We start from the raw sequence: 11,070 nt of genomic DNA on the forward strand, positions 1-11,070 counted from the left end.
GAAAGCAAATGTTTTGAGAATGATGATGGCAACAAATGTACAAATGTGCTTGACACAATGGATGGATGGATGGATCGTGATGAGTTGTATGAGCCCCCAATAAAATGATTTAAAAAATATTTAGGCAATGAGGGCAACAAATGTATAGGTGTGCTTTACACAATTGATCTATGTATTGTGATGAATTGTATGAGCCTCAATAAAATGATTTTAAAAATATTTAGTCTTCATTAAAAAAAAAGTATGGGAGTAAGAAAAAGCATTTTCTGGCTTCATCTGACATAAAAGTCACCTATTTTTGACTTCTCAAAAGGACGTCTGCCTCTGACACTTCAGGTAGCAGAGTCATGTCCTCAATACTCAGTACAGAATCACAGCCCTTCGATTGCATGGATTAACTCAGAGATTTGCCAGATAAAACATAGGATGCCAAGTTAAATTTGAATCTTTTATAAACAATTATGGTTCTGTTGTAATAGACTTTTTATCAATTTGCTTGGGCCAAAATTCTCAAAGGCTTGGCAAGAACGACCTAATAATCTCCCAAGGTTTGACCTACCATAATGTGATCAACTCCATAATGGAATCTGTTGTGAGTAGCCAATAAGTTCTAAGAAGATTGGGGTGGAATTTGACACCAAGACCCAGTTAACAGCCCTGACGCTATTGAAAGAAAGTATCCTCAGGAGTGTGGGTTACTTCCTGTATAAGTGGATGCTGTGGAAAAGGTTGCTTGCCTTTTGCTGGGTCTGGATTGTGCATCTGGCTCTCTGACCTCTGCTTCTGTTGATCCAAATAGCCTATGTAATGATGGAATTTATTTCCATGCCATAAGATATCTAGGGTTAGGGTGTTCCACAAGATTTTACTTGCTTCATTTTTGTTTAGTTTTATTTGTCTGTTTTGTGTACCCGTTTCAAAGTTACACTATTTGCACCCCCTTCAGCTTTTTCCTAAATCCGGTTCCCCTTGAGCAAGCAATGGCTGCAATTACCATCAAAAGTGACTCCAATATAATAAATAACTCAGGTTATGTGACTGTGCCAGGAAAAAAATCAGTTAGCAGAAAAGTAAAGCTCATGTTGATTAAAATAATCCAGGGCTGCACCTGGAGGTGGGATGGAATTTTATCCTCCTGAATCCCGTAAACAAATATAAGGTGTTTCCTAAAACACCATCAGGGAGGGAACCATCAATGTCTACCACCATAATGATTCCAGGTTGCTTTATGCCAAATAAACTGCCCTTTTGTTCCTCTTGTTTCCTAATGCTTCAGAAAAGGGAGGTTAAATCCAGGTGCCTCCATGATGACCCACGCTGACCTTTAGTCTAGAAAATGTAGCACTTACATGACTTACTATATTTCACATTAACATCCGTTTTCTCAAAATTTACTTGCTCTCAGTTGGAAACAACTGGATTTTCATGTTGGTGTTTTCCTTGAATACCCTTGCCCGTCCCGTCCAATTGAGTACAGCTGGCAGACAGCAGTGTCATTTCATACTTCATTGAAACTTGCTACAGTGATTTTACAGTGCCAGGCTACAATCAAACTATATCCAAATTGAAAAAATAAAATAAGATAACCAGGAGCTGATTTTCAAAGTGTTCATTATGTTACTTGTCTTCTCTCCTGCAACAAAATTGGGGGTCAGGGGTTGGGAGTAGGAGAGTAGGGGTAGAATGGTAGAATTCTCCCCACAATGAAAAACACATAGGCTCAATTCCCAACCGGCACACAACCTGGGTGGCCACCGACCACATGTCCGTGGAGGTTTATGGGCTATGATGCTGAGCAAGTTTCACTGGAGTTTCCATACTAAGAAGAATTGAGATAAAAGGCCATCTACTTCCAAAAATGGGTCCACGAAAGTCCCATGGATCACAATGGTCAAATCCGCATCCCCTCATGGTTATGCTGTAGATCTGGGCAGCACTTAATTCCATTGTACAGGGGTTGCCAGAAGTCAGGGGCTAACTCAATGGCAACTATCAATAACAACATTAAAATCAGCACGCCTTCAAATATTTGATTTTTCAATCTTGGGGTGGTTGCTCAGTCTTAAAGACGCGGTCAGCTAGGAAAATTAGACAGACCTAAAGTCTGAACACCTTGGCTTCGTCAAGTGCTTCTGAGTACCAAAACGAGAATGACTCCATCAATCACTGTCACTGCCTGTTCTAATTTATTATCTCACATTTCTGGAGGTCCGAAGTCCAAATTGAGTCCCTCAGAGCTAAAATGAAGGTGTTCGCAGTGTTTTGTTCCTTCTGTAAGTTGTAGGAACAAGGTGGTTCCCCTGCTTTCCTAGCTCCTATAGGTGGTGCCCCACGTTAAGAATTGGACTGATAAGTACAGTCCGCCATTCAAGCCTCTAGCTGATGAGGCTTCTACTCTGGTAAAGACTCACAGCCTAGAAAGTCCAACACAGGCTCACTATGAGTGGGAATTGACTGGACAGCATTGTCTTTGTGGGTCTGAGTATAGGCTTTCTGCATCCCCTTTCCATCTTCAAAGCAATATGAAATACTTCAAGTCTTTCTCCCATCTCTTTGACACTGACCCTTCTGCCTCCCTCATTCACTTGTCAAGATCCTTGTGGCTTCTACTAGAGAGGTCTTTTCATGGTAGATTGTGTTTATATCTCTGTGAGCTAAGATTTATTATGTATTTGCTTTTGAGGTTAAGAATCCTTTGGTGTTTATTTTTTGGTGCATCTGTTCACAATTAATTGATTTTGGTCCACTATTCCTGTAAGTATGGACCACTGCAGCCACAGATGAACATGACTCAGGTTGGTGAGGATATCTTTTAACTGGTGTGATGGAGTGAAATGTCTTAACATGGCTCTTCTACTTGTGCCCCTATAACTCTCATCAAATGTTTGCCGGGGACTATGCAAATAAGGCCTGTGGAGCACTAACTGGGTGAGTCGTTTTTGAAGCAGGGGCAAAGGAGGAAAGCCTAGGACCGTCAGAAGTGTACTTTCCAGATTTCTGTCTGGTGTGGTGGGGGCCAAGACTAGAGGCACCAGAGACTGTGGCAAGGAAACTATTGAGCAGAGCAAGGAGAGCAGCACCCAGACTATGGGACTGTGAGATAAAGTGACAGGTGGGCCACCTATCCTTGAAGACAGAAGGCAGAGGCCAAGGGAGGGTGTGGCTGACAGGCTGAGAAATAGAGATTGGTGGCTGGTTAAAGAGAGGTGTTGCTGTGAACTAATGACTACATCTGTACTCTACTAATCTTGACTTTAGGCAACCTGTTCACTCTCTTCATAAGACCTCCTAATCATGACTATTGTCTGTAAGTAGTGTGTGACCATTGCAACAAATTTTTGAACCCAGCATATTGTAAGCTTACTTGAGCATTGAGCGATTTATAATGTGGTTTTGATATCAGCTTTTATTTGGGGCCATTTAATGTTCCAAAGAGCTCTAGTGGCAAAATTATTAAAAGCCTCCAGCTGCTTATAGAAAGGTTAACATTTCAAACCCTGCAGTTATTCTAAGGGATAAAGATGCGGCAATCTGCTGCCATGAGGATTTATAACTTTGCTATCTTGTGGACAACTTCGAGTCTGTCTGGTGACTAGGAGTCAGAATTGACTTGATGGCAATTGGTTTGGTTTTGAGTTTCCTGTAGAACTGTTCATAATCGTTGTGAAAAACACTAACAACCTTCCATAATGTCTTTTAGGCATTTACATGTCTCATTTATCCCTGTGGGCTATCTTCACTGAAGTACCCTAATTACCATTTGTATGTCATTAAAGCTGTGTACAGAACAAAGAATTAGTCTTCCAAAGAAGCGATTGGAAAATGTGATAGTGAAAACGGGTTCTCTTGGGAAGGATCTGCGAGTATAAAGTTGTGTTCTGAAGACCTTGCTTTTATTCAACACTGTGTATTGCTTTGCCTGTCCTTTGACACCAGTCTGTAATGTGAAACAGATACCAGGAATACACACTGTGCCACGTACAAGTATACACTGTTCCTTGTGTACAAGTATACAAAGGTATCTACTGTTCCTTTGCTTTATTGCTAGGCTAAACTCTTGCACAATGGAATCTGGTGGAAGAATACTTGATATTTTGTAAAATTATATAACTGCTCTAAACTTTTCACTCTTTATTCTCAAAATGCCTCCATTTCCTTATTGCACGGCTATTCTTAGTTCTGATGAAAATCCAGGCTTTTAGCATTCTCAACAATTTTATGTTTATGATCTCATAAAAATATTTTGCATATATGGAAGGATTTCTACACACACACACACACACAGTGGCTTAACACAAAGGTTTAAATAGCTGTTTATCTGTTTAGGAAAAAAATAGAATCTTGATTTCTACCTACAATGACATTCTTAATTAAAAGAACCTAGGTACAAATACAGTGTAAGTTTTACTCTGGTTTCTGGTGCAGATCAGCTATGCAAAGCATACATTGAAAATAAATGAATTTATTACCAAGTTTTATCCATTAACTTTGCACATATGGAAGCATATGAGGATTAATTAGGGTGGCTTCATGCAAATGGAAAAGAAGAGGCTAGGTATCTGACTTTAATCTATGGAAGAGAAATTTCTAAGATAGAGGGAACTTGTTTGTTGGAATTACTGAAATTTCAAAAATAGAGGGAACTTGTTTGTTGGAATTACTGAATTGTTAGAAATTTCCCCTGAAAGTGTCTCCACCAATATAAAAATCACTATCTCTTACTAATAAGGAAAGAAGTAAACTAACTGCTTGATTTATGATATATAGAGTCAGAAAATCTACAAGTCTTACAAATGCTTCTCATGTTGAGTAAAATATTTCATATTAGAGTTATCCTGGTTCAAAACCAGTAGGAGTTACGTTGGGAGAAAAACGAGGCTATCTCTCCCAGTAACGACTTGGACACCTTATATAAGGTGGTTGTAAGTTGGAAATGACTTTTTGACAGTTGGTTTGGTTTTTCTATCTGAATAATCTCCAATTCTAGTTTTTTTTTTAATGAAAATATGGTTTGACTATGGAATGGACCACCAATTACTTATATGCAAGTTCAGGTTGAAGCTGAAGAAAATTGAAACAAATCCATGAGGCCCAAAATACAATCTCGAGTCTATCCAATCTGAATTGCATGAACCTTTTAAGAACAGATTTGACATATTGGACCTTAAGAACAGAAGCTCTCACAAGCTTAGGATGACATCAAGAACATCATTCATGAAGAAAGCAAAAGGCCATTAAAAAGACAAGAAAAACAGCAAAGGCCAAAGTGGATATGAGAAGAGACTGTGACACTTGCTTTTCAAAGTAGAACAGTTAAAGCATATAGAAGAAATGAGGACGTAAAATAGTTGAGCAGAAAATTGCAAAGGCTTGCTTGAAAAGATAAAGTAGACTATTATAAGGAAATGTGCAAAGACCTGGATTTAGGAAGCCAAAACATGAACATACACAGCATATCTCAAGCTGCAAGAACTGAAGAAAAAGTCCATGCCTCAGCTGGCAATATTAAAAAACTCCATGGGAAAAATATTTAACAATGTAAAACACATCAGAAGATGATGGAAAGAATACAGTTACTATACCAAAAAAGAATTGGTCAATGTTCAACCATTTCAAGTGGTAGCATCTGATCAAGAAACAACTGTATTGATGAAAGAAACCCAAGCTGCACTAAAGGCACTAGTGAAAAACATGGCTCCAGGAACTGACAGAATATGAATTGAAATGTTTCAACAGCTGATGAAGCACTGGGAGCACTCATCAATGCCAAAAATTTTGGTCAACCAATTAGAAGATATCAATATTTGTGCCCATTCCATAGAAAGGTGACTCAATAGGATTCAGGAATTATTGAATGATATCATTAATATCACATGGGAGTGTCCCCCCAAAACAATGATGAAACTCTGAAGCACTTCATGTCATGGATGAACCTGGGGGACATTATGCTGATAAAATAACCAATCACAAAAGGACAGATATCATATGAAACTACTATTATAATTAGAAATAAGAACAAAAGAAAATAAAGATGCTCATACATAAGGGAAGAGACTTTGGAGATCACCAAGGCAAGGGGGGAATGATAAAGTAATGGGCTAGACTTTAAAGAGGTGTTAACTTGAATGAAGTGGAAGAGAGTTGTTCACAAGATGGAGAAGAGAAATCAAGGATCCAGCAAAAGGTAAAGAATTGGGGAAGGGGCGGGGGGGTTGCTGATTAATAGTTTAAATGTTGACAATAAAGTTGATTATCTCAAATATAAATTCCCACAAAACTCATAATAAAATTGTTATTGAAAAATCACATGAAGTGAAAATTTACCTGAAAATAATTCAATAACAGTTGCCTCAATTTATCAATCGAGAGCTTCCAGAAATTCACATCTGATTCAGAATTGGATATGGCATGAGGGCTATCATTTTCAATGTCAACTGGATGTTGGTTGGAAACAAAGAATAACAAGAAGATTTTTATTTGTTGTTCATTGACTATGCCAAGGCGTTCAATTTTTTGGATGTGGTAGTTACATAATCTGGTGTCAATTTGAGGATTAAGAGTGAAGGGGTGGAGTTTAGCATGTCAATCAGATCACAGTTGATGACCTCATTTGGAGGTGCTAAGGAGATAAACAGCTTGTTGGAGGTGGGACAGATGCTGACTCCCTGAGAGAGTCTCTATTGACAAGCCACATGGATACAGGCTGATGGCAACCAGAGCCTTGGAGTGGAAGGAACCATATGGAGATTGCTGCCAGCACTGAGATGCTTCCACTGCTATTGGATCCATAAGACTTTCCACCCACTTGCCTGTGATCCGGCATTCGGCATCATTGCATGTGTTTCGTGACTCTGAAGAGGAATTTATACAATGGTATCAGACATATGGGCTAATACTGGACTTATGGACTTGATCTAGATTGGATGGGATGTTTTCTCAATATTCAATTGCTGTTGTGTATAAAGCTCTTTCTTATACACACGAGTATCCATAGATTGGTTTATCTAGTCTAATCAGACTAATACAGTTGATCATAACAAATTATGGATAACATTGAGAAGAATAGACACTCTAGAGCTCTTCTTAGTTCTCATATGGAACCTGTTGATGGACCAAAAAACAATCCTTTGTCAAGAACAAGGGAATGTTGAAAATTTAAGTGTGCATCACGGTTATATCCTTTCACCATACTTATTCAATCTGTATGTGATCAAATAGTCCAAGAGCCTGACTGTATGAAGCAAAACCCAGCATCAGGATTGGAAGGTTTATTCACTGTCCTCAATATGTGGCAGATAAAATCTTGCTTGTTGAAAGTGATGAGGACCTGAACAGCTTAGTGATGAAAAGCAAAGACTACATCCTTCAGAGTTGATTGTAACCAGAGTAAAGAAAACGAATATTCTCAAAACTAGCCCAATGTACATCGTGATAAACACAGTAAAAGTTTAAAGTTGTCAAAGATTTAATTTTACTTGGCTTTCCAGTCAATGCTCGTGGAAGCAGCATGAAGACACTGAAGAACATATTACATCGGGTAAATCTGCTGCAAAAGATTTCACACCCCCACCCCCACCCAAAGAAGAATGCACTTCAGAGGACAGCACCGAAGCTGCAGCTCAGGGAGAGGGTTGCATCTGATCAGAGCACACAGAAGCAAATGAAGAGGGAAGGGGAGAGAAAGAGAGAGTGGAACACATCCTGACACACCATTCCCAGAGGACGATATTCCTGCTCAGACAAGCCAATGCACTGAGAGAACCATAGGGCCGGCCCCACCATGAGATATGTTGTCCCTCACTGACTCATAGCACCATGGGCAACAACACTGGAGACACAGTGCTTGAATTGTGCCCAATCTGACCCCAGCACACTGGTGTGAAAAACTAAGGGTGCACAAAAGAGCAGCAAGAGGAGCAAGCCAATGAAGTTCCTGAGGAATACCAAAAATAGACTTTGGGGCCAGGGCCAGGCACCCCATCTTACTGTACCATAATATACTCCTAAAGGTCAACAAACAGACCAGGAAGTACTGATAAGCTTTTTGTTTGTTTGTTTGTTGTTTTTGTTTTGTTTTGCTTTGTCTTGTTTTTGTACTTATTATTTTCTGCATGTCTATCTAGATAAGATGAGTGGGATAAACAATCTGTAGGAGAAAACAACAGGATTGGTGGTTCCAGGGGGACACTGGAGAGGCAGAGGCAGAGAAAAGGAAGGGGGGTGCCAACAAACCCAGGAACAAAGGAACAAGTGACCTAAAATTGATGGTGAGAAGGGCATGGGATGCCTGGTGGGGATTGATCAAGGGCAATGTAACCAAGAGGAATTACCAAAACCCAAATGAAGGCTGAACATGATATTGGGACAAGAGGAAAGTAAAAGGAAATAGAGGAAAGAACTAGGAGGCAACAGACATTTACAGAAGTCTAAGTAAAGGCATAAACATATATAAATATATTTAATAGATAATGATAGGGAAATAGATCTATGTACATATATTTATATGTTAAGTATTAAGGCAGCAGACAGACATTGGGCCTCTACTCAAGTATTCCCTCAATGCAAGAGCACTTTGTTTTTATAACCCGACATTCTATTATGCTCACTTTCCCTGACAGGATTGTTGAAGACAAAATAAGTGCATAAGCAAAAGTGAAGAAAGCTGATGGTGCCTGGCTATCAAAATATACAGCATATGGAGTCCTAAAGGCTTGAAGATAAACAAGCAGCCATCTAGCTGAGAAGCAACAGAGCCCACATGGGAAATCACACCAGCCCGTGTGATCATGAGGTGTCGATGGGATCAGGTATCAGGCATCAAAGACCCAGAACAAAAATCATATCAATGTGAATGAGGGGGGATGCAGAGTGGAGACCCAAAGCCCATCTGTAGAAAAGTGGACATCCCTTTACAGAAGGGTCACAAGGAAGAGAGTAGCCAGTAAGGGTACAGTATAGTACTGATGAAACATACAACTTTCCTCTAATTCTTTAATACTTCCTCCCCCCCACCCCAATATCATGACCCCAATTCTTCCTTACAAATCCAGCTAGACCAAAGCATGTACACTGGTACAAATAAGAACTCGCAACACAGGGAATCCAGGAAACATAAACCCCTCAGGACCAATAATGAGAGTAGCGATACCAGGAGGAGAAGGGGAAGGTGGGGGGAAAAGCAGGAACCAATCACAATGTTCTTTCTACCTATGAGCCCCTCCCAGAGGGATGGACAACAGAAAAGTGGGTGACGGGAGACAGCGGTCGGTGTAAGACATGAAAAACATAATAATTTATAAATTATCAAGGGATCACGAAGAAGGGAGGAAGGGAGGGGGGAGGGGGGAATGAGCTGATACCAAAGACTCAAGTAGAAACAAAATGTTTTGAAAATGATGATGGCAACCTATGTGCAAATGTGCTTGACACGATGGATGCATGAATGGATTGTGACAAGAGCTGGAAGAGCCCCCAATAAAATGATTTATTAAAAATAAATAAATTGAAATAAAATGGAAAGTACCATGATTCCCAGAAGAACAAACAAATCTGTCTTAGAAGAAGTAGAGTTCTAGTGTTCATTAAAAGCAAGGATGGTGTAATTTGATCTCATGGACGTAATGTCAGGAGAAACCCGTTCCTAGAAAAGAACATCATGCTGGTCAACTAGAAGTTCAGCAAAAGAGAGGAGTCGCCTCAATGAGATGAACTGACAGATGCTTTAACCTTGGGATCAAACGAAACAACAGCTGTGAGAATGATACCAAATCTGTGAGAATGATACCGTTTCAATCTGCTATGTATCCAGTGTCAGTGAGTCAGAACCAACTTGATGGCCTCTAACAAGTGGGCATTGTGCTTTATTGTATACCTTATACATTTTTTATTGAACCTCAGGTATTGTATGTAGAACAGTAGTAGATGAGGAAACAGTAATTTGAGCCAGAAGAGATTCATTTATTCTTTCAGAACATTAGCGTGGAGACTTGAGGATTGTGTTTTGGCTATGGTTACAATAACAATGGTTCAGCGGATAAGTGCTTCCCATCTAACCAAAAATGGACAGTTTGAATCCACCAGCCACTCTGGGAGAAAGTTGTGGCAAATTACTTCTACAAAGATGACAAGAAAAACTGTCACTATCGAGCTGTTGTGACTCTTAGCAACCCTCTAGGACAGAGGAGAACAACTCCAGAAGATTCCAAGGCTGTGCACCTTTACAGAAGTAGACACCCTTATCTTTCTACCATGGAGCAGCTGGTGAGTTTGAACGGCCAACCATATGGTTAGCAGCCCAAGGCTTAACCCTCTGTACCACCAGAGACTTGGAAACCCTTTGAGACAGTTCTACTTTGTCCTACAGGGTCACTAAGGGTCAGAATCAACTTCAGGGTAATGGCTATGGTTTCAGTCATACACTCTCTGCAGGTTTGGGAAGCCAATTCACTCTTAATTCTTGTTCTGAGTGTTGTGACGTCTTGATTTTGGTTTCAGCAACAATTTAAAAAGGACCCCTGGTGGCACAATGGGTAAGCATGAGGCTACTAAGCAGTGGTTCAAGCCTGCCAGAAGGAAGATTCACAGTCTCAGAAACCCTATAGGAGCCTTGGTGGTATAGTGGTTACACAGTGGGCTGTGATCCACATGGACAGGAGTTCAAAACCTCCAGCAGCTCTCCAGGAGAAAGACTGGGCTTTCTACTCCCTAAACAGTTACAGTCTCGGTAGCTCACAGAGGGCCACTATGCGTCAACATTGACTCAATGACAGTGAGCTTGGTCTTTCAGCGAGAAACCCTATAGACAGTTCTTTCTGTCCTAGAGGGTCCTCATACGTTGGAATTGACCCTCTGACAGTAATTTGGGTTCGGTTTTGATTTAGGCGATTAGGAAGAAAGAGGAGGGTGATTTTGGCTAATGCCAGTTTGAAGCAGAAAGAGGAGAGAAGACTGAGATATTGACCCCGGGAGGGCATGTTCCTAACTTGTGAAAATGTGTCACATGGTTCTGCAGAAAGATCCCAAGTGGTCACCACTCATGTTTTTTCCAGGTTTCTCTGTTGTGGCTTGTTT

The sequence above is a fragment of the Echinops telfairi genome, unplaced genomic scaffold, assembly GCF_000313985.2.
Source record: "Echinops telfairi isolate 266 unplaced genomic scaffold, ASM31398v2 ScPeMD7_3;HRSCAF=10, whole genome shotgun sequence".
NCBI lineage: Eukaryota > Metazoa > Chordata > Mammalia > Afrosoricida > Tenrecidae > Echinops > Echinops telfairi.